This window comes from Photinus pyralis, unplaced genomic scaffold (genome assembly GCF_008802855.1).
Source record: "Photinus pyralis isolate 1611_PpyrPB1 unplaced genomic scaffold, Ppyr1.3 Ppyr1.4_LG6, whole genome shotgun sequence".
Lineage (NCBI taxonomy): Eukaryota > Metazoa > Arthropoda > Insecta > Coleoptera > Lampyridae > Photinus > Photinus pyralis.
The window spans coordinates 45,311,136-45,337,836 of record NW_022170663.1 but is presented as its reverse complement, the minus strand read 5'-3'; the positions used below and the strand labels follow the sequence as shown (position 1 = coordinate 45,337,836).

General features: G+C 35.4%; 1 long non-coding RNA gene across 1 annotated transcript in view; it reads right to left on the bottom strand.

The window, feature by feature from the left end:
- Positions 1 to 26,701, bottom strand: part of LOC116174052 — a 147,718-nt gene that overhangs the window by 66,949 nt on the left and 54,068 nt on the right. Inside the window, exon 3 of the long non-coding RNA XR_004146024.1 lies at positions 19,964 to 20,002. This is a non-coding gene — a long non-coding RNA (uncharacterized LOC116174052). The remainder of the gene's footprint in view (positions 1 to 19,963; positions 20,003 to 26,701) is intronic.

Below are 26,701 nucleotides of genomic sequence, written 5' to 3'. Positions count from 1 at the left end.
TTGAATCCTTAAACAACTATAAGTAACTGCTTTATTTAATTGCCTGTCGAACGCCTGTGCGAGTGGTATGTGTAAAAATAAGCTCTGAATGTCTTTCTATCTTCCAGTATTTCTGTTTTTGTTTTGTCCTCGTCAATTAATTAACTGTGTGTTTAATCGAACCCAATGTGCGACTCAGGTAGAGTTTTCATGTCAGATTTTTCCAAGTATTGTCAGGGGTAAACTAAAATTTGTTTAGTTAATTCTTTGCTGGGGGTTGATCGAGGCCACTGTATGCAGACGTCAAACCAGAGAGACACTATGGGTTAAGTTAGATGGGGAGGTGATGAAGTGAAAACTGGAAAACACGAAGACGTTTCGTGTTAGTTTAGGCGACCTCCATCAATTGAAAATCTCCATTTTAAGTTACCGGTTACTGCGACACATCATTCCAGCGTATTTTCCCCCACAGAATGCAACATTATAAATTACGTGATGTGCCCAATGACTCTTACGTAAATCTGCTACGAAAACATTTTCAGAAAAACCACAAAAGGCAAATTTTTCGCTTAATAAAAGTAAAGGTAGCAACATTCATTAATAAGGAACGCACCGAGCATGAAAGCGGACAGAAGTTTGAAGGTTTGCGGAAGTTATTCCCAGATGGAAACTTTATCTTAAATGCAACTGCGACGAATAAAAAGTTAAGTAGTTTTCCTGTAAATGTACTTTCATCTTTCAGTGCGTTTGAATAAATACTTCGCGACACTGCGAGAATGCGCCCATCAAAATATAAATTCAGTCGAAATGCCACAGTCGGCATAAAAAAAAACTTTTTGCCGTTCACCTGTATTAAGTACTTATGCATTCGTGTATTGTGGGTAGGTATAATATTTTTGTGTGACTGAGTGGCAGGGGGATATGGATACAGCAGCTAACAGCAGTCGTGTTGTACGCGCTAGCAAATGCTAACGCTAGCTTATTAAACATTTACCCGTTTTTGTTTTGAATATTTATTATTTTTACTTTCGTCCCGAATGAAATTGAATTTTTAACCGTATGTACATTTTTAATTGCAATAATCTCGATGGATTTTACAGAGCTTTTATAAAACAGTTGCTAAATACGACTCGCGCTCCTAGTACGAAATCGAATGAATTCGATATGAAAACCCCTTTCCATTATATTTCACAAAAAAGAGAACGAAGGGAAATCGCGTTTTATTTCCAATAAATCGCATTCAATACCTTAGAGGCTGGTCACAAATCAGTCGCCCCATTTAAAGATACAAAGAAGTTTGTCTGCGCTATATCGTCTTATGAAATTATCACCGAGATTCTGCAACTGTAGATTCTCTCAGTAGTTGAGGCAAATCCGTGATCCAAATCCATAGATCCAGGATTTTGTTTCTGAAGCTTAATTCAAAAGTGATTGTGTAATTTTAGACTTCCAAGATCTAGATAAAATCTGCCATAAAACTGCATCTTGTCGCTCTAAAGTTGAAAAGATGTATGTCAAGTCGAAGAATCCGTGATGTGAGATACACGGTAGTAAATAAATAAGTGAGTACGTTTCATTTCAACGCTCCGAGTAACCATACCTAAATCGCATTACACTCGTAATACAAACATAACGTTTAGCTTGTGGGGATGGTTTCTGGGTCACCAAAATTACTCGGAAATAAAAGAATGTAAAAGAAAGCTCTCCTTAGAAACGACGATCGAAGAAATAATTCCAAAAGATGCAGAACAATTAAATCCTAATAATTCGCCAACTTGCACCTTATTATAATAATAAAGATTATTATTATTATTATTATTATTATTATTATGCCAAAAGGGCACTTTTTCTATCGGAATCTTAGCTTAATTCCAATTCACGATGCCTCAAATTTAATCAAGATCGGAAGAATACTTTAGGAGCTGGCGTTAGGATGTGAACAGAGAAACGCTACGCGTAAAAAATGACAAATTGTTCATTTCGATTCCTCAAATTTAATCAAGATCGGAAGAATACTTTAGGAGCTGGCGTTAGGATGTGAACAGAGAAACGCTACGCGTAAAAAATGACAAATTGTTCATTTCAAAGAAGATAAGCAAAAGCGTTCAAGTAAAACAAAAAAGGTTTTTGTACTTACATATTATAAAGTTCACAAAAGTTAGGTATAATCAAGGTATAGAACCAGTCCCAGCGTGAAAGCTAAAGTTGAAAATGTGATAATGCCCCTTGCTTTTATTTTTGCGACAAATTTGTTATCAGTTGCTCATTAGTGCAAATGTTGACAGTTCCGAGTTGTTTTATTAAGTTTTTTCTTTACTTGTGAGAGATAAAGGTAATTATTTGGAGGTGTCTATTTTAATCATTGAGAAAAATTGCGTTGTTTGCTAGAAATTGTTCGAATTAGATAAGAAAAATAGAAGTAGGAGGTGTACGTGCCGTGTGAGGTGCTGGCTATTGGCTATTATCGTTTCTAGGCAGTGTTTATCGGCTATTAAAGTTTTACGAATTTTAAGCGAGATTTTTGTTTAAATACGAGAATCGCGAAAAGAAGACGCCTTTTGTTGAAGTTCGAAGCCGAACCGCTGTCCGTCTGTAACCGTACTTTTCGCCATAGTTTTCCACCCCAAGTTTTCGGTTCGTTTGTTAGAAGTTTGTTTGCCAGTTTCCAGTGCCGCTCGTTAGAAGAAAATAAGGAGCCAAAAAAGGCTGTTGGACTTAAAAATTATTCAGGAAGGGCGTAAACACCTTTTGCTTTTTGAACATCTTCTAATGGCTGTTTTCATTTACATCTAATTTAAAATTAATTATTTTTTTACTGTTTACATTGTAGTTAAAGGAAATTTGTACATATAAAAGACGACATCGTATTATTATCATGAGATTGTAACAATTTAAAAGACGCAAGTGTGAAGGATGATAAGTGGAATTACAGTGCGAGGAGGAACTTAGTTAAGCCGTTTGGCCGGTGGAAATCAGCGGGTTTATTTTGTTGAGGATCAAGGAAATCACTGAATAATGCGAGGTATTTACCACTAGTAAGGTACAATTTTTACAGTGACGGTGAAATACCAAGTAATGAAAAGTGAAATAATTTCAATCTAAGTTGTATTTAGGTGAGCAGCACGATATCGGCGACATCAAATCATGAACCATGGTCTGCAAGGGGGTGATAATCACCACTTGACATTCGAGTACGTGAAATATTCAGCATTAACGAATTTCAAGGACAATAAAGGTACTGAAGTGATCCGTCCTTAACAACTTAAAAGCGATAAACAACACTACGTACATTTGAACATAATGTAGCGATTTATCTAAATTAAAATTTTCAAGACCTTTCCTAATATTAGTATGGGCACGATATTTGTTTGACACAGCCTGAAGCTATAAATTTCGATAACTTGTCACATAAACAACACTTGAATACGTAACTGATTGTGTAAACAGAAATGCATGGGTTCGTTCACGTTTGGTATAGAGGAAGTAATAAATGAAAACCGAAATGGATATTTAACTTGTAAAGAAAGCGCTCGGGAGACAGTCAAGGCAATCGTGTAGATATTAAAAATGTACGATAACACTCAATTGTAAAGTTACAGTGGTTCAATGTCGGTACTGTTAATGAGTTTTTTTTTGGCAAATGGATTTTGAGTACGACCGCCATCTTGAATTTTTTTAAATGGCAACATAGGTCATCGGTCAACATAGTCCATAGGTCAGCTTATTTTTTTCTCTTTTTTACTACCTTAAACATGTATGGTGCTAAATTAAAAAATAATAGAGAAAAATTAGACCTTTCCATACGCTTCACTGGCTTATGTACTGCACTTTAACCTAAAAGAACGTCAAAAATTAACTAAAAAGCAACCAGCATGTGTTTAGTAAAAAACACAGTACCTATGCTTTGTTTCCTTAGAACTATTGTATTACGTCAGAAATAAAGCTTATTTTTGTGAAATATGTACCATTTGACGCAGATTTTTCTCCATTATTTTCTAATTTAACACAATTTATGATTAAAGTAGTAAGAAAGAGAAAGAAATAAGCTTCCTATTACTTATGACCTATGTTGCCATTAAAAAATTCAAGATGGCGGTCGCACTCAAACACTATGTGTTAAGTTGAACCTCAAAATATGTGAAATAATTGCAAATGGAAGTATTCTAATTTTCATATGTATACCTCAAACGGTTTGAGCGTGAGATGTTTGGTTCCATCTTTAATAATATTAATTTGCAACTAGCTATATATAATAATAATAATAATAATAATAATAATAATAATAATAATAATAATAAAAAAAAAAAAAATACCCCTGTGGTTCGGGGATAGAATAGGCCCACTCTCGCCCTAGAGATCGTAAAAGGCGATCAATGGGCACTAAAAGGTGACCAGTCCAACCACCTTTAGTACTTACCTACCCACTTTACTTTCCAACTACCACGCCCATGTTCCCGACTCTCCTACATATACACAACACGCAGGTGGATATTTGCTTACGCGAATATCTTGAAGAGTGACGCCTTCACGTGTTCCTAGTCACCCCATATTCTTATGAAAATGGAGTTTAAACAAAGCCTCGGAAAAATGCCGCTACCTGAGGAGCGTCAGGGCACGTCTGGAGCTATCGCTGGGCGTTGCAGTATGCGAGCCGATAGTGACGAGTTGGTGAACAGGCGGCCGCTCGTCGGGATACCCGAAACCTCTACAGCCGAAAGAAGACTACGAAGAGGACAACGACCACCTGAAGAGGACCGCCATGAAGAGATCTTTGTGCCTGCTTCTCAACCGCTTGTGGATGGGACCAGCGCAAAGGATACCTCCAAAAGACGTATGAAATGGGACGAAGGGATGAATCGCTTCATTTTCGGTACGTATCTGGAGATTACGAAGATGGAAACGGACAGGACAGCATACAGAGGTAAACTATATCACGCGTTCATTACACAATACCCACATTTAGCACACTTGACAGAACAACGCATTGCAGACCAACGTAGAGTTATCCTTAAAAATACACTCCTTACATTAGACACACAGGAACAAATCAGGCACGAAATTGAAGCACTACTCAACACAAACAACACACTCATCGTACAAGATAATACACCCGTTCTAAACAACACTGAAATACAGATATTTGCGACATCCCAGCAATCGATAGATACAAATAATCACATAAACCAAACACTCACATCCCTTCAAAAAGAATTTGACAATGCATTGTTAGAATTCTCAAACACTGACCCAACACAAAGAGCACGAATAACTAAACAAAGTCACACTACAAAATTACGCACACTCTCAAAAACACTAAATGATCACATTTTACCAAATTACATTAACGATAACACAAGCTTACATCAACTACACTTTATTGTGTATTGCGGTGCGGTTGCAGTTTCTAGATGTAACGGTTCAAGAATAACAACAAACAAAGAACACCACACAACAAAAAAACGCTCACCCCCGGCTTGGGAAAAACGCCTGATTAATCGCATCGATGACATCAGACGTGACTTGGGTCGAATTACACAATACATACAAGGAACTCGTTCTTCAAAATTAACACGACAAGTACAACACATAACTACAAAACTAAACAATCACACCACACGAGAACAAAATACAAACTATAACGAACATAGAGATACACTCACACAAAAACTATCAATGTACACAAACCGTCTAAAACGCTATAGGGAAACTGCAGATAGAAAGCGCCATAACACACAATTTAAACATAACGAAAAACTATTTTACAGATCACTAACACAAAACAGCACTAATGAAAAACTCATTCCACCATCTCTACACTCACTTCAGCAATACTGGTCTGACTTATGGACCAAAGACATTAAACACAATCCACACGCCCCGTGGATTATACCACAGAAACCACACGCACTGAATACATTACTCCTATGAATAACACAAACATCACTACAACAGACATCATTCAAACTATTAATCACTTACATAACTGGAAAAGTCCAGGCATTGATAACATTCACAACTTTTGGTGGAAATATTTTACCTACACTCACTCTTACCTTGCACAACAATTTACTGAACTTCTTAATTCACCAGATCGCACTCCTGCATTCTTTACACAAGGCATCACTTACATGCTCCCAAAAGACAACAATACACAAGACCCATCTAAATATAGACCAATTACATGCCTTCCTACAATATACAAAATCCTTACATCATACATTACAAACAAAATATACCAACACTGTACTGATAACAACATTCTATACGAAGAACAAAAAGGGTGTACCAAGTATTCCAGAGGCTGTAAAGAGCAACTCATAATAGACTCTGTTATACTTGAACAATCCAGACATAACAAACGAAACATACACACTGCATACATTGATTACAAAAAAGCATTCGATTCAGTACCACACTCTTGGTTACAACAAGTACTCTCAATATACAAAATCAGCAACAATATTACACAATTCCTCAATTACATAATGTCATGTTGGAACACTACGTTAACACTTACACTAAACGACACAAAACTTATTACTGACCCAATACAAATTAAAAGAGGAATTTTTCAAGGCGATTCTTCAAGTCCGCTCTGGTTTTGTCTTGCTCTTAATCCACTTTCACATTTGTTAAACACTACTAACTTTGGGTACAATATTAAACACAACCACGAAATACATCACAACATTACACACCTGTTTTACATGGACGATCTTAAATTATACTCTTCCACAAGCATAAAACTTAATCACCTTCTAGACATTACCGAAACATTCTCACGTGACATACAAATGGACTTTGGAATTGATAAATGTAAAACACAACACATCACAGCTGGTAAAAGACAACTTTTAGATTATGAGCTAGAACAGCGTAATTTAATAAATTCCATGGACGAGAATGAAACTTATAAGTATCTTGGTTTTCAGCAAAATACACATATTAAACATACGAGTATAAAACAAACACTTATCACACAATACTTACAAAGAGTACGCAGTATACTTAAAACAAAATTACACGGTAGAAATACAATCAAAGCTATTAACACTTATGCCATACCAGTGCTTACATACTCTTTCGGGATTATTCGTTGGACAAATACAGATTTAGAACAAATACAGAGAAACACACGTACACTATTAACAAAACACCATATACATCACCCTCACTCCTCCAGTATACGACTTTACCTTCCTCGTTCGGAAGGAGGTAGAGGACTTACAGATATAAAACTATTACACCAAACACAAATACACCATTTACGACAATACTTTTATAACAAATCAGATACTTCAGTCTTACACAAAACAGTAACATATGCAGACAAATCTTACACACCACTTAACCTACACGAAACTAATGTACTCCCACCCACATCCAAACTTACATACATCACAAATAACATACAGACATGGAACCAAAAGCCTTTACATGGACGATTTCCACAAGAGGTTGGTCAGGATTGTGTTGACTCTATAGCAACGCACAGTTGGTTGTCTGAATGTGATGTCTTCCCGGAGACTGAGGGTTTCATGTTAGCAATACAAGACCAGGTCATTAACATACGCAACTATAAAAAACACATACATAAAGATAAAACAGTGACAAATGATTCTTGTCGACTTTGTTCACAAACATCAGAAACAATCCAACATATAATATCGGCATGCACACGACTTGCACAAACTGAATACAAACATCGACACGATCAGGTAGCTAAAATCATACATCAAAAATTAGCACTTAAACACAATCTCATAACAGATACGACACCATACTACAAATACACGCCACAGATCATACTTGAAAACAACACACACAAATTATATTGGGACAGGACACTACTCACAGCCAAAACTATCCACAATAATAGACCAGATATTACACTTATAGATAAAACACAAAAATCCATTTGTATTATAGACATTGCCATCCCCAACACTAACAACTTAACTAAAACACATGCAGAAAAACACCGCAAATTCACCGATATAGCTATCGAGCTTAAGACGCAATGGAGAATGAAATCTACTGTTATAGTTCCCATTATTCTTAGTGCTACTGGAGTTATACCAAAGACAATACACCACAATTTACAACTATTAGGTTTAGACAAAAACACATACAAACATTTACAAAAAGCAGTCATTATCAACACATGCCATATTGTTCGTAAATTTCTAAACATAACACAAGATACTACATACACAAATGATCCACAACGTATACATGTAAACAACAGTACTCGCTCACAACACGGTACACAACATACTGTAATATCTCAACCTCTAACCCAAACAAACACACAAATACAACTTACCGAACAAACAAGTACAACAAATGATACAACATATACTACAATCAGAGATTCACCTCTGAAGCAAACCACATTATCACCACCCATTAGTATTCAACCCAAACGCAAAAGCCTAAACAGCACTTTAGACTCACAACATGACACACAACATACTGTAATATCTCCACCCTTAACTCAACCAACCACACAAACACAACTTCCTGAACAAACAAACGCAATAAATACAAGTAACGCAACACGCACTACAAAGACGCCCTCACCCACACGGCCTAGCACAGCTAAAAAACACAATACTCTTGCTTCTCAGAAACACACCACGTTATCACAAACACAACCCACTCGTACTCAACCCAAACGCAACAACCTTAACAGCACTACAGGCTCACAAAATACTGTAATGTCTCCACCAATAACCCATGCAACAACAGAAATACTTCAAGAACAAAGAAACACCATAAATACAAGTAACGCAACATGCACTACAAAGACAGGTCCATCCAATAAAGTTACACGCCCTAGCACATTTAAAAAACACAAAACTCCTTCTTCACAGAAACACACCACATTTTCACAACCCACTCGTATTCAATCGCAACGCAAAAACCTTAACAGAACTACAGGCTCACAACATACTAAAATATCTCCAGCAAAAACCCAAGCAACCTCTCAAATACAACCTCAAGAACAAAGAAACACCATAAATACAACTAACGCAACATGCACTACAAAGACAGTTCCACCCAATAAAATTACACGCCCTAGCACAGTTAAAAAACACATAACTCCTTCTTCACAGAAACACACCACATTTTCACAACCCACTCGTATTCAACCGCAACGCAAAAACCTTAACAGAAATACAGGCTCACAACATACTAAAATATCTCCACCAAAAACCCAAGCAACTTCACAAATACAACCTCAAGAACAAAGAAACATCATAAATACAAGTAACGCAACATGCACTACAAAGACAGGTCCATCCAATAAAGTTACACGCCCTAGCACAGTTAAAAAACACAATACTCCTTCTTCTCAGAAACAACCCACTCGTATACAACCGAAACGCAAAAACCTTAACAGCACCACAGGCTCACAAAATACTGCAATATCTCCACCAAAAACCCAAGCAACCTCACAAATACGACCTCAGGAACAAAGAAACACCATAAATACAATTAAAAAACACAAAACTCCTTTTTCACAGAAACACACCACGTTATCACAACCCACTCGTATTCAACCCAAACGCAAAGCCAAAGAAACACTTACACAATAAACTCCATTTATTAAAATTACAGGAATTATTATGATTTTTTTTGTTTTGTTTTCCTCTTTCCTGATAGCGTTGGCTATTGTGCCCATCAATAGGTATGTTGGTAAGTATGAATTACATACTATCCCTAGATTTAAATGTACGTGTGTGGTTTTTTTTTTTAATTTTTTTTTTTTATTTTTTGTTTTAGGACCCTATATAACCTCACCAGACACAGACACAGACACTAATCGTTACTTGATTTTAATCCGTGCGATTAGTTAACCAGGCTAGACCTGAGTTCTCACAAGAAACACCGACAATAATAATAATAATCTTCACAGAAACACACCACATTATCACAACCAACTCGGATTCAACCGAAACGCGAAAACCTTAACAGAACTACATGCTCACAACATACTGTAATATCTCCACCAAAAACCCAAGCAACAACACAAATACAACCTCAAGAACAAAGAAACACCATAAATACAAGTAAGGCAACATGTACCACAAAGACAGGTCCACCGAATAAAGTTACACGTCCTAGCACAGTTAAAAAACACAAAACTCCTTCTTCACATAAACACACCACGTTATCACAACCCACTCGTATTCAACCCAAACGCAAAGCCAAAGAAACACTTACACAATAAACTCTATTTAATAAAATTACAGGAATTATTATAATGATATTTTTGTTTTGTTTTCTTCTTTCCTGATAGCGTTGACTATTGTGGCCATTAATAGCTATGTTGGTAAGTATGAATTACATACTATCCCTAGATTTCCAATAACCCTACATAACTTCACCAGACACAGACACTAATCGTTACTTGATTTTAATCCGTGCGATTAGTTAACCAGGCTAGACCTGAGTTCTCACAAGAAACACCGACCATAATAATAACGGTCTTTATTAATTTTATTTTTGATAGCCACGAAAAATACATTGCCTAGGGCGAGATTCAGGAGTAGAAAGTCTACCCCTGCTCTTCCATCTAACCCATAAACCTGTGTGTGGGGTTCTGATATGAATAACAGCTGGGAAGGGGTGGTCAGGGACGGACTAAAACAGTTAGTAAAGAAACATACTGTTTTGACGCTACGGCCTGATGATGACTATGCTGTCGATCGCCCAAAGAAATCTCTAATAAAATTTCTTCGAGTCTCAGTCTTATTTTTCATCAAAACTTGTACTGGTTTAGGTGGGTTTTAAAATGTTTACTGCAGTTGTTAATGTGGCAAAAAAAATTAGTGTTAAAATTGTGGTTCTGCAAAATGCAGGACATTTCGCATCTAATGCCGGCACGCGTTTCCGTGGCCAATCGGTGCCGAGTACTGGCATTTATGCGGTCGCGTATTCAGGTTTGGTGACCGGGGAACATAAAATGGCATACATTAACTTCTTGGAATTTTTATGACAACTCTTTTCTAAGACAAATTAATTGAATTCTTTCCTATCCTTTTAATTTGAGCTAACCCAGAACCGAAGGTAGGTCCAAACCTACTAACAATAAAAGACGAGGACTCTTAAGTGACATCTACAATGTCGAAGAGCCCCTAGAGCCTTCTAAATGCGTTAGAATAATTACGAGGCTTATAGTCTTAAATAGCTTTAAGATGGTGTCACGAATCTTTAACATCTTTTAAGGGTCTATTTTTTGTAATCACTTTAGTATCTTTAGGAACCGTTGGGATTCTTAAAAACTAGATAGACTGGTAGAAAAGACCAAAAAAGAAAGTCTTTTTAAAATACAATAGGAATTCCAAAGTAAGCCAGTCAAATAAGACAAAAAAGGCACCACGAAAAAAATTAGGAACATCTAATTTTTTGTTGTGTTGGTAGGATACATGAGGGAAGCCGAGTGGTGATCGAGAATCCTCGATTTTTTCCGACTTTTATCAATTTGTCGTAAATATCTTGAGAATTGCACGAGGAAAATATCCTGTCAATTTCTTTTAAAGAACATAAAATTACCTACAACAGCTGTCAAAAAGCAGCTCTATAGGTATAATTAGTCCTGAGATCACTTCAAATATTCGATATTTTTCAAAAAATTTCCCAAATCCACTTCTAGACCTCCTATACCAATCTCCGGGCATATATTCTAATATGAACCCATAAATACAGTGACGTAGCGACGAGGGGCCCGAGGGGGGACTCCCCACCCCCTATTTCAGCGGCCGCTTCGTTGAGAGGAAAAGTACCTACCTTTCCTACTCTTATTTAGCACGATACTTCCTGTCCTAGCGATTTTGGTCTTTTCCCAGCACTTAGGCCCTTTCTACCGCTGTATCGGGTGAATGAAGCGGAGGAAAACTTTCAGAAAATACCTTATCATATACTAACACCTCACTAAAAATCAGATAGTTATTAATTTTGTCTAATTTACGAGGCATTTTTACCGCATTTTTGGAAAAAAATACGCTATTATATTCGTTATGGCTGGGTGGCTGTCCGACTGAGATCTCAGCGATTACAGTAGGCACAACTTATTAATCAATGTCGTTATTTACCCTAAGCAATAATTTAATAAATCGAAGACACCAGTTCCAATAACAATCTTATCGACAGCACCTCTTTGCAAATAGAATAAAGGCGTCATCGTAAAGTTTAATAGCACTTATTGAGTAAGTATAAAATATAAAGTGACATTGGGCATTAGAAATATTATAGATACACGAACGTTTATATGAATAATAACTTTTATATGCGACGTACTCAGCCGATATAAATAGAAAGTTTAAATGTAAATGAATTTACCCATAAGTGTTATGGATATTAATTATTTATTAAATTCCTTTGCTTCATGTATATTGAAGCACCCATCAATAATTTATTATATTGTTTTATATCGAGTGTAGGTACGCACCTTAACAATAGAATTATCCTGACCTCGATTACAATGTGAATGATTCGATTTTAATAACAATTAAATGTACATTAAATTTACAAAAAAACATCTTCCTAAGCGTTTTTTTTCGGAGTAAAATTTCCTATACGTGCCATTCGAACATACATAACGTAGGCATAAAAAAAGACTTTTTAATGCCCACTAAAGTTACCCACCACTCTCGTCCATTTATAATTCAGTCAACCCCGATCACATATGGTCACATTTTTTTCTCTAATTATTGTAATGGATCCCAATTTCGTTCATTTCATTCCTGAATTTAAAAAAAAAAAAGAATGACAAAATTACTAATTCATCCCTGTTTCGCTACGGCTTCCTCGAATATACAATATAATGGCAGTGACACATTGTGGCTCAATATATTTTTTAAATTCAACCCGTTTTTTGTATAGCATTAACTTATTCGGTAACGAAAAGCTTGATAACCCCGTTAAATTTTCAGGTGCACTTTAACGTTCCCGTTTCCAAAACGGAGGGATGTGACATTTTTTTAGTAACTACAAAGTCACGGGATAAAATAAGGCGCGAATCGGTGTGTAATGCAAGTTGAAAACGTGGATTGCAGTTGGAAACCGTGATTTAATCACAGTACGGATGATTTATTGAGTTACACCAGTTGTAGGTGGTTGTTGCGTTTGCACCCTCTTGTGCTCGAACAACCACAAACGCAGATTCTTTAATAATAGCGCTTTTATTTAACGTGTCATTGCACGCAAACTAAAACTTAATGATTTCAAAGTTCTGCAAAGGAAAATGGCTGATGGTTACAAACTTATAAATGAAAAACACATAAAAACATCCAAATTATAAAATTAATTAATATTTCTATTGATTAATATGTTCCGTGAAGCTGGAAGGTCTACTTTTTCTTTGATTTTTAAAATTGGTACATCTGTACGAGCCCAATTAAAATACAGGTTGGAACACTGAATATGTTTTCAAAACATGGAAAATTTCGGGCTTTTTCCGCAATTTTTGGTTGAAAACGCTTAAGTTAAGGTACCCTCCAACAATTTTTATTAATTTCATGATCGTAGCTCTGGGACCTAATAAGGTCATGTAACCGTATATGGTAATATCTCCGCTCGTTGGGATATGTAAGCCTACAGATCATTCGGCAAGAAACTTAGAGACAATTATTTAGTCAAAATGTTCTAAAGGAAGCGGCATTTTTTTCGGGGAAAGATGACCAATTGTTACCTGAAAGAATTCTCAGCCACATTTGCATATTGATTTTGCTTAAAGTACTTTTGATATTCCTGAAGAAATCGACCAGGAGAACGTTTGTATAAAACAGATTCTGTATTGTATTCATTGATAAGAATTAGATCCAAGCATTTGGATATTCAGTAATTGGGAATTTATTTGCATTTAATTTCAGTATTACGATTGCTTTCGGTCAAAAACGTTCAAACATTGAAAAATAAATGTGTATAATGTGGATTCTTGCAATAGTCAATTTTTTTGAATAGCTCCGAATACGACTTCGGGAATCTTGAACTTGAGAAAGGGGGTAAAGGGGTAGGTATTGCCAATACTTTGACATCTATCTAATATCTTATTCATAATCAAAATCAATGTAATGCAACATAACGGTATCACCGTTTTCTCAGAATTGTTCGAGAATGTTCCATAGAATCTGTAACAGTAATTACAACTGCACCTAGGCCTGAGTAATTTTTTATTAGAGGTTAACTTAAGGCTTTTAGTTGGTAACAGAAAGGGGGTGTAGTATGTTCCTTGTAAAAGTTTTAGTTCCTGTTGAGAATCACGAACGTAACATGTGATGGGATAACTATTTGGAGGCGGCTGATGCGTCACCTAATAACGATGGAAGGAGCAATAAATTTTTATCTGACTGCGATATCGCGCTTTCTACCTTGTAATTTTCGTGTTAACGTATCGCCAGAAATCAGGTCTACATTGATCCCTACACGCTACGGGAGACCCAGAACGTCCCCACGTTCGTTCAATCAAGCCCCCGGGAAGTGGATTGACAATTTGTATCCATTATATTATGTATTTTTACTAAGCTGGAAGGGAGTAGGGGGTGATTGCGGCCCGCTTTTTGATATTTGCGAATAACGCACGCCCCGGGGTCTGATTGAGTGCCTATCCATTCGATACACGATAACCAAATGAGAAACATGTGATTTTTTTGTGTTGTCATGACAGCGGCACAAGTGAGGAAAGATACATAAATTCAGATTTTACGGCGCTCGGTACAGAAAAGAGCGTAAATATCGAAAAAAAAATGATAAATTTGCCAATACCCTACGCATGTAAAGGTCAAACGATTTTATCGCTTTAGTGGGCATTGTTGAATTTATCATATAGGCCACCACCGACATGTATTGAAATTACACACACAAAAATGTACGTATTTGGTTACATACATAAAAGTGCGCACTTTATTATACAAAACAGGCTCTCGTTGCGTTTGTCGGCAATAAACACCCCTCACGCACACGCTACCTTATGAACATTACGTTAGTGTACATAACATTAATTGCAGAAGTTGACAATTATGCCTAGTTTATACGGCCAAAATTTTTATTTTCATATACATTTGGAGTTATACACCAAAAATTATCGTTGTATACTGTACGGTTAATGATCCTTTTAATCATTACGATCTATATCTGCAATAAACAACCAAGCAAATGAAATCAAATTTTCGGAAGTTCTGGATTATTACACAATCTCTTTCCAGGAGACAATCCAACTTTCATTGCTGAAAGACAATTCTAAATCCTGCAGGACTTCGATATTGTGTATAAACTTTCGATGTGGCGAACTAATTGCTTGGCACAAAAGGTCGCTAGCTTCTAATACACAAAATTAATTAATTCGTTTTGTACCGTCATAGAGCTCAATTCGTGTTCTGTTGGAGTCAAGTCAAAGAAATATAGCGCCAAACCGTCATCAGTCCAAATTCGAAGGGCCGACGATTCGAATTCGAAAAACCACGCGAATTCTCGCTACGAAAGTGTTGGGAATTGAATTAAAGTTTGGAATTATTGCAAAATATATCTACGAGAAAAATATCCGAATGTTCAGCGACCTAGTTCCGAAGAGATTATGGTAAAAAAATTCGCGCAAAGGTGCAAATTAGTATTTAGAACTATCCAAAAATGATAAAAGTATGGTCGATCAATCAAAAATTCTAATTCGAGAGAGAAAGTTAAAAGAAAAAAATTGAAAAACTTCAGCAGTGTTCCGCTATAATTATGGTAGTGAAATTCTTGATTTGTATTCAAATAACGATCGACTCAGAGTCAGGAAAATTCTTTAAGGATTCGATCGTTGTAAATTGAGTGAATGGAGCAGAATTGTACCATATAATGAACTCATTCAGAAGGAATTTTGGATTTTTCTTTTGAAGTATTGACAATATGGATATTTCCTATAACAGATTTCATTTTTGCTACCAATAAGGTGATGTTTTTTATCTGAAATTGGCTACAATTGATATTGTTATTGAGAATTAAATAGGGGTAAGTTAGAAACGCAACGTGGCCATGGTATAGGTTTAGATGTTCAGTACTCGTAAACGTAAAACATTTTGTAGGTAAGAGAAAATGTAAGAGAAGGTTGAATTTGGATCTGCATTTGCACCTGTTTACCAAATTAATTAATTTTTAGCGATAACCGCAAACCTTATCCACGACCGGAGAAAAACATGAGATAAGCTTTCAAAAATCCTTATCTTACAACACGTAAATTGTCAACAATTAAACAAACAAGGTAAACAAATTTCAAAGAGGCTATAAAGAAAAAATTAGACATCGTCTCAACCACATAAATCAACACAACAGTATACATTTTATTGGCGTTATTTAAGGACTGAGATGTGTTGATTAAATTGCAATTACAATTTTTGACATTACGGGTGTTCAAACGCTCCTAATTTGGATTTGTTCTTCCCCACTACGTTCACTTGAGAAAAACGATAATGTTATAAAATTACATCTAAAGAATATAGATTTTTTGTGTTATTTAAGGGATGATATGTGAGATTTAATAGCAAATACAACATTTGATATAAGTAGTTGATGTTCAAACACCCTTAATTTGGATTTATTCGTTTTCACTGCTTGCACTTAAGTAAAAACTAAAGCCTGTATATGTGTATACCTTGATGGATAAATTTTATTGGTGTTATTTCAGGGATTAGCTGTGCATTATTTAATAGCAGTAGTATATGGGCACCACCCCCACTACTTTTTGTAGTGCGTAAGCTTGTGTCCGTGGCGTAGAGGATTTCTTATCTTAGCTAAAGTAAAAGGGGATCCCTTGGATTTTATAATTTTTTTATTGGTATGATTTCTTGTTTCGCTCACGTGGCCGAGACTGGTTTCGGGTGCTTATTTGATTATTTCTGAGAATTTTGAATAATTCCGCGAAATTTGGACTTTGATTAATTAATTTCCTTCGCGCTAAAATTGTCTGATTAAGTTCGCGGTTTATCGGTTTAATGTGCAGAATTAGTCCAATTCAATTAAATTCTGCGCATCGTACCAATTTGGAGGCGTGGCCAAGCGATTCTAGGGTTTATGGAATTTATCGGCGGATTTATTTACGCAATTTGATTCGGGTATTTTAATTAGCCTTTTTATTTGATTGATTAATTTAATTATCGACCTACAAAATAAGCTCCAACATATCGCAAGTTCTGAGTAAATGGGTCAGGAATCATCATCCAATTTTTAATTAATTAAAATTTCCCTGGCAAAACCAAAGCTCGAATTAAATTGTGAAATAAATTAATCGATCGAATTAAAAGGTCCAAATTCCACGAAATTATTCAAAATTCTCAGAAATAATCAAATAAGCACCCGAAACCAGTCTCGGCCACGTGAGCGAAACAAGTCCAAATCAAAATAAGTTCCCGAAAACATCATCGACCACCTGATCGAAGCAACGTGATTAAATTATGCATCCGTGAAAAGAACAAGAAAAATGAACATTGGTCCGCCCTAGATCCAAAGCACACGGGATATTAGCGAAGATAAGAATCTCTTTTAATTTACCCAAGATCAGAACCACTCAAGATTACGTCATCCCTACGCATATCAAAAAACCCGCCAGGGTCGCTCGCCAGTGGAAATCCCCTTCATCACGGGCAAGACCTCGCGCCACAAAAAGAGGTGGGGTGGTGGCTATGTACTACTAAAGGTGCTATATGAGTTTTTTTCTTTGGGGATAGATTTCACTCCATCAGATGAGCGGTAAGTGATTGTCAATTTTACTGGAGACTCGACGTTCAATTTAAAATTATTGAAGGGGTAGCAACCCTGCCTAGGGGGTTGACAACAGAGGTGTAAATTATGAAGTAAAAGATGTCCCCCTTCCAACACAAATGGACGTGTTTATGTCCCCCTTCCAACACAAATGGACGTGTTTTTGTGTTTGTTTCAAAAACTATTTCCTTGCGAATCATTCAGTCTGTTTCGTTTTCATTGGGCCATGTATACTTAAATCTAAAATAAAGAAAAGAAAAGGAAGGGATTGAAAACTTTTAAAACATTCTAGAGCTTCTTACAAACTTTCATGGGCATTTTAGAGGGAAATCTCATTTTCCCAACACACGTTTCCATGTCCAGGGCTTTCTAGCTCTGAAAAGGCCCGAGAATGTAACAGTTTAGTTACATTTATAGTAGTTTGAAAGTCGCACAACACTGGTAAAAATTTTACTGTAACAATTAATTTGTTTGTAATGAAATAATTAAATCCACGGCTAGCTCAGTAATAAGTAAACTTCTAATTACTCTTACCTTTTGGAAAGTTGGTTCTTTAATTATTTCCCCTTATAATTTCAAAATCAAAACCTGATGCTTTGGTATGATCACTCGCAAATAAATACTCATGTAACTTATTAATGACAATAATATCGACTTCACTTTTCTTGATTTAAAATATTGATGTAATTCATGCAACAAATGTAAAATAAAATTTCAATCCTTATATCGTGATTACGTTTCCAATCCAATTCATTCTAGGTATCTCAAAAATACGCTATTATATTCGTTATGGCTGGCTGGCCGGCTGTCCGGGTGAGATCTCAGAAACTACAATACCTAGAGACTTCAAATTTTCACTAAAAGCTTTCTGCTATGGTGTAGATGTGCAGGCTCTAGTCTATTTTGAGTTGGATTACTTGTGAGATCGATAATTTAAGAAAATAATTTAGATATGGTTTTCGGAGGTGCTATAATTCTACCGTTAGATAGCGCTACCCTAGGCGCTACCAGTATAAAAAATTAATTATTTACTTTGTCATTTGTTTTACAAAATAAAAACGTACCCTCAATTGAAATTAAATAAAATTAATCATTTAACGCAGCCAAAATTACTCGTGAGATCGATAATTTTAAACTTCGCTAATAAAATACTGATCTGTATTACTAAAAATGCGCTTTAATCATGCATATGCTGATTTACAACTTGTTTACTAACTGTAATTAATCAAACACCTGGTACATTTTCCCATTCAAGAGATTTACACACTTCTGGATGCCAAATAAAATTTAACCCTTACAGAAAAATGAACTTGAAAGTCAACTAAGCAATTAAAGAGAAAAAATTTCCAAAACCTTTTGCTTGTGTTTCCTTATCATCATAAAAAATATACAGATCTATTCACGGAATAAACTCCCGTGGGTCGACCTCTTCAGGAATGTTAAATTGATTTTGAGCATAAATTTTTATACAAAATCTCCAAAACGATCGACCCCTGTTTTTACATATGTAAATGTAAATCAAATAATTTACATTTGTCGATTAGTCGAAATTTTCTACAGATTACATTCGATTTTTTCCTTGTGAAACGTAGCAGCAATTCGGAAAATTGGATGGTGGAACCCCGTATGATTACGCGGCATCCCTCAATTATACGAACTCGTCTTGAAACTTTTAATCGAGAATAAGTGTTAAACGATCGAGTTACATAGGTTCGGCTTGAAAGGATCCTATTCTCCCACCCAATTTTTCCTAATATACATACTCGCCAATTCAAAAACCCGAACGGTCCAAACAAAAATCAAGTTCAACTTTTTTAATACATACAAAGGTAGAACAGAAAAGCCGTTCCTCATGGTCAGTAAGAACGGTCTTTAGAACCGGCAACACTGTGGCGCTTTGACTCTTATCTGTTTGTATACTCGCTTTTTATCTGCAAGCCCTTCATTCTAATGCATTTTAGTTCCGTTCTCTTTCACTTTAAAGCGATACACGTATAAAAATCCCTATACTGGCAAAATTGCAAATTCAAATATTTCTAAGCCTAAAGCGACCACCTGTTACAAGAAGTATACACATTATCCTTCATAAAAACAATGTTGTTGATTATTAATTCTAATACACTACACTTCAGTATCTAAGATAGACCGAATCGCTTTTATAAGGTTTACCCTCGATGTAGCAATTGGCAATCGTTCTTGTAACCAAAATTCAGATTGATAATATTTCTCAAGATGCACTTACCTCAAAGCCGACAAAAAAAACTGGAATTACGGAGCACTCCTGAAACAAAAGTAAAAATGAATGAAAGATTAATTAAAGGGCCAGCAATGAATCTTAAAATATAAAGCTTCAAAATTTAGAAACCTAAAGAGATGGTTATAATTGCTAATATACACTCGTCCGATTTATCGCGAGGGTTGAATATTCTGTTTTAACGTTACATTAATAATTATACCAAGAAAGGTTGTCCTCCCCAATTTTGGGTCCAAGTGGCTGAATACTATTTTATTGATTTAATTACGAGGAAGCCTTGTCGTTTTAGTTCCTGTTATTAAATTACTTAGTCCGATAAGAAGACCGACCTACTCTTGTGCGAGTCCTTTTTGGGATGAGATTACTGTATATAAGGGGCGCGCACTCGACTCACACACGCGCCACCCCCTTAATTGCTAGATTACAATAAAACGGCGGCTTGCGTTATTTTTCAATCGTATTTCAAAATTGAAATAGTAAATAATCGTTAGGGAATTATGACTGTGGAAACAGTACGATGAAAGACGGAGAGGGTAACGGGTCGAGAGCGCGAGGTGCAATTTTATGGCCCCCTATGTTTCGGCAGGAGCGGAAAGGGTCGTGTGCTCAATAAATAATATAATAAATATAATTACTGCCAACCGTTCGAATCCCCGCCAAATTATATTATTTCATGTACAGCAAATTTAATTTCGAAGTTGCCGAATGACATTTGTGAAGCCCAACATTTACTAATATTTATTTGAAACGCGAGCTAAATGTAATATTTTTTATTGCCACGTCGAATTTTATTCAAAATCGCGTTTCGCGCATTCCATTGTTTTCTTTCATTCGTCGGATTCCTTAATAAACAATTAATTCCAAATTGTACATACTATGAACGCAAACAAACAACGTCCTGATATATTCATATCCATCCATCCCATATAACTAGCGTTCAATTTCGGCAGATAAAATTTAATGAAAATTGGGGCGCATACAGTGGCAAGGCAAACACCACAAAAATTCGACGGGAACCACAGAAAAAAGACCACCTTGTATGCATTGTTCTGAAATAATTTAAGGGTGGATGATATATCGCAATCAAACAGAAATATCACTGAAAGTATTGATAATGCTTTGTAATTGAAAATACGCCGCACTCGAGCGTATCCTTCGCCCGTTGCTCTCGAGATGTGTAACACAAATACGACTAATTTCTAATGGTAATTTTGTTCTTTTTTTTCATTTTAAATGGAATATGTTTTACCTACAGTTTAACAACAATTTCTGGTTTTTTGCAAATTCAAACTTTAGAATTTGAGATTTTTACATAACTCTGAGAGAACCTAAGAAAATTTAAAAAAAGATTATACAGAGTGTTACATATAAGTACGTAAAAAATTGAGGGGTAGAGGGGATCAAAGTAAACCGGGGGTCCAACGTGTTTTGTTTGGGAGCCACCCTCAAAAAACTGCTAAAATTTGCATTTCTTCTTTAACTGTGTTCTCAGCAACCCATAAGAGTTACAAAGACTGGTGGCACGTCTTTCAATGGGTTTTGGGGAATGCCCTTTCCCATTTTGCCAAAAAATTCAAAATTCCTACCACGAAAGGGCGCACTTCTAAATGGGGGTGCGAAAATTATTCTAATGTCAACGAAATTTGGCGGTTTTTGAACATGAAAATGAACAATTTGGAATTAGTTTTTGAAAGTCCGAAAAAAAATCCACTACCATTCTTGGACGGCCAACTACAATGGAGAGAATTCCACGAAATGTGGTATATTTGATTAGTTAAGGAACAAAATTGTCGAACGGTTTTCTGAAAATCACTTTTCAAACAAAAGTTATACTCATTTGAAAATTGGTCCTTCGGGTCAGAAAGTGTCCTCCCGCCTTCTAGTGAGTAGGTAATATAATTTGTGATGAAAGGTGATCTTAAAAAACTGTTCGACAATTTTGTTCCGTAACTCATTAAGTATGTACACAACAAATTTCGTGGAATTGTTTCCATTTTCGCTGTCCGGCCAAGAATTGCAGTGGAATTTTTTGTTTGCGTTTTTAAAAACTAGTTTCAGATTCCTGATTTTCATGTTCAAAAACCCCAGATACCAAATTTCGTCGAAGTCAGAATTTTTTTCGCACCCCCATTTAGGGGTACGCTCTTTCGTGGTACGAATTTTAAATTTTTTTTTACAAAATCGGAAAGAACATATCCCAAAACCTATAAACCGCCAGTCTTTGTAACTCTTATGGATGCTGACTTCTCACAAACGAAACACCCATGGACCTTCGGTTTATTCGAAAAAAAGTACTTGTTTTGATCCCCTCTGTCAACCATTTTTTTTTACATACTTATGTGTAACACCCTGTATACCTACCTAGTTTTTAAATTTCAACTCTGTCAAGCAATGTTCTGAGAAGTTTGAGAAAGAGAGTTTCTTGTTCCTCACCATAATTGTCAATTTTGTATTCTCACTGGTGCACTGCAGTGGTAAGGCCAATAATACTGTACGGTGCACTTGTATAGTAAAAGTAAAACGTTTTACATTTTCGTAACATTCAAAAATTCCAAATTTTCGTTGATTACAATTTTGACATTTTCTCCGACCATTTATGAAAATTTAATTTCCACCATTAATTTTAAATTTTTAAATTGTAAATGAAATCTTTTTCAGTTTGGCGACAGTTTTTAGTTTTTTGCAAATTCATAATTTAGAATCATTCCAACAGACCCTAACAAAACTTCAAAAATTGCTTAGTTTTTAAATTTGAACTCTGACAAAAACCTTTAGTAATATGCGTTTCATATTTTTCTCCATATTTATCAAATTTGTTTCCTAATTTTCAAATAAAAAATTTGTCTTTTCTGAAAATTCAAAAATTCCAAAGTTTCGTCTATGTACGAGCCTATGTATTACAATTTTGGCATTTTATTCAACGATTTTTTTCAAAACTAAATGTTAAAGAATGATTTTTGAATTCATTACGGCTAAAAATGCTAATTCTATCAGTAATTTGTTTTTTTAATTGTAAATGAAATATGTTTTTCAATGTGACAATTTTTTTTTTATTTTTTTGCAAATTCAAAACTTAAAATTCGGTATCCTGTTCTTCAAAATTGTCAATTTTGTGTCTTGATTTTGTATTAAAAGATTCTACCTTGTTCAAAACTCCAAAATATTTATTACGATTTTTACATTGTCTTCAACGAATGTTTTCAGAATTCTAAAATTAAAAAAAATAATTTTTTAATTCATCCTAGTTTACAAATTCTAAACTCAATCAGTAAATTTTGCTTTTTTTTTAAAATTGCAAATAAAACATATTTTTTAGTTTGATAATTGTTAGTCCATTGCAAATGCAAAATTTAACAAACTATAATAACATTTCAAAGGAGGAATCTTTTGAAAAAACTGAATTTAATTTGCAAACATGCAAAAATGCAACAAACGTGGCAGCTGTTATGCATAATTTGAGGAAAATAACCAAAATTTGATTTTACCTCGGATTTTACTCAACATGCAATTTGAATAGAAATCAAAAGTTTTCTGAGAAATACAAACAGCTTTTCTTGTGTAGTTGGTAGCTTTTCGTGACTCATTTCGTATTGTATCCTTACGTTTAAAATATTGATTTTTTCCTCCTTATCCATGCATACTCGATATTTACGCGCTTGATAGATCTCGACCCGTGAGAAGAGGCAACTGCAGCAAGATCGAGATGGTAGAATCTTACTTCTTCACGTGATGGTGTTTTTACATTTATTCGGAACCCCAATGGTAACTTTGATGTGACTCATTTATTACCTTAAACTTTAAAATCTTGAACTTTTTGTTATATTTGAAGATTTATTTACATTATAAATCTGTATCTATAAAGGGGGACGCAATTGGAGCAGTGTCGCGGAGATCAAATCTTCTGGTGGTAATTAAGGAGCGACCTTGTTTTATGGTGCAAGGTCGTGGCCTTGGTGAAGTGGATTTTCCTGGCGAAAAAACCCTGCCACCTGCTCGACCGTTATGTGTAATTTCGAATGGTTTAAAAAACTAATTTTTTAACGATGAAAAAATTACCAAAGTGCTCGTGTGAGACGGACGGGACTTCAGCACATTTTTGTGTGGCAGATCAGTACTTTATTAGGCAGTTTTGACTCCACACCATCAGTAAGACCTTGTCCCCGGTTATTACATTCTCTTTGTCCCTCTTTTGACGCCCCCTTAGTCATATGAATGCGCCATTTTGGTGAATTTCGCTAAGAGCTTTCACAAAATAGTACTCCATGTTTGGGGCACTTTTCTATTGGCAACACGACAATGAAGAACAAGAAAAACATAGGAAAAAACTGAATAATTGCCAGATTAGTAAACCACACTCGGTGATGGCGGCCAGATGTCGCAGACCCCACATCATGTAGCCCCGTCCCTAAAGTTGTTAATTACACGGTCCGACATACGCTCTATTTGAACTACATTTCAACGTCCAAAAAATTCGTTTCACATCTTCCACCAAAATAGTCACGATTACCGTCGATCTCTTCTATTTAAACCAAATCCCTTCTCCGTTCCACTTCCAACTTCGTCTTAACAATAACTTAAACACCTGTATCTTCTTATGGGCGAAAAAACATCTGCGATAACACGTGCTTATCTAAACATAATTATCTTACGCAGACAAAAGGCTCTTCTCATAACGACCGGAGAAAAACATGAGATAAACTTTACAAATACTACGCAAATAATTCCTAACTGAATAAGTCTTAACACGTAATTTAAATTTACAATTACAATTACGTAGTGACAGTATTACCTCATCCCTTTCGTGTATTATTGTGTAAACTTTGAAAAAATGGAAAACCTTTTTTTCTTCGCCGCTCCCTCTTCATTTGGATTATTTAACTTATACCAGATGGAAGTGAAGGTTCCACCCTTAACATTTAATACTTCATTAATGTTTATTTGAAATAATAATAATAACTTCTTCCGGTGATAGTGGTAACTTTTTGGTGATTGCAATTTTTCCTTATATGCACTTGAATATTTGACATTTATTTGCATGTTGAATCTCGATCTGAGGGAAAACGCAATCGGAGACTTCTTTTCGTGGTGTTGTAAGGCAAGTTTATTTGAACCTCATTGGTAGATTTTTGTGACTCGTTTTGCGTTCCTTTTACTTGCAGTGTCTGCTCGATGTATTTCGGTCTGAAGGAGGACGTGACTAGAGCTGGAACTAGGAATCAAATATTCTCTTACGTCATTAGTATAGGAAGACCCCCACAATCTTTTCAGTTGCAAATCAACGTACGCCAAAATTTCTGATAAAAGCTCTCACGTTTCCACAAGCACCGATAAGCAGCGGTAAATCTAACATTGAGATAAATAAACTAAATAAATTCAATTTCCAATAGAATAAATAAAAGTTCGTCATGTCTATTTCGGGCCTGACACTTCATCCTGTTTATCTGTGCAGAATATTAAAATCGCGAAATTTGTTTAAATTTTATAATTCCAGCCTCGAATTTGACGCAAATGGTTTACACATCAAAATCGATACACTCGTCTTATGTACAATTCAATCTAACTGCAAAATCGTGGCTTCACTAAATTATTCATAAGACAATGAACACGGCATCATCCGTTGTTCGGAACAAAACAATGAGTATGTGTATATATTTTGTGAAAAACCTACATCAATTTCGTGATTAAGAAATTGAAATTAGACGTACACGGTCACGTTTTATTTTAATTTATAATCGCGCAACTCGGAAGACATCCTGTATATCTCCGCCGAATGCGCTCAATTTCGAAGCGATATGTGTGTGATATATTATTGAAGGTCTGTAATTTTAGCATTATTTCTCATCTTGTCTCAACTAAGTTATAACGACTATAAGCACAGGCTTCCTTAAAGATTTATATGTTATTATTACCGATTTGATTAAGGCAACGTGGAAAGAGAAATATTTAATACCGCCCCATAAAATATAAATTATAACTCATCGTACCAGTATTTGTTTAAGTAATAAATTTTAGATCTTGTAGGAAAATTGCGAAATAATTATTGAATCTTCCAACTGTCTTCTTGTAATTACTATACGGGCGCTTTATTTAAGTTAAAGTGTTTCGAAAAACGTAACGAGCAACATCTGTGCAACTTTTTTTGTTAATTAAGGTTACAGTTGGCTAAATAAACGTAGCAGTTTAGTTCAGGTGTATTAATAATGGTAATTCGCGATTTTTTTATGCGAGATTTTAAATTCCTGTCTATGATTTCAATCTGCCAATTTCACTCCCTATCGCGTAAATAAAGTGGCAGCTCATCGTCTGTCAGGTTCAAAATCGCGCTTCTGGCATAGAAAACATGTTTTCAATTCATTCTAAGGGAAACAAGCAAGATACGAAAGATGAAAAGGAAACCAAAAATATCCTGCTCCAATTTCTAACCATCGATGTCAAAATATTTTCGCACTCTTTTTTAGAAGTCGTGGGGATCTTTCAAAAATGTTTACAAAATTGAAAATCTCAGAGGTGTGGAACGTCGTTGTAAGTGCCACAGCAACAGAAAAAGTAGAAATGAAACTTGAGACATTTTAAGGGAATGACCCAGGGAATGGCCAATAAAAATATCGCAGAGATATCTTTTTGATCAATGAATGCGAAATTTGACAAATATTTTTAAACAATTAGAGATATTTAGATCTCCAAGATATTTTTGATTCTTACATTTATATAGCACGCCGTTTGCCT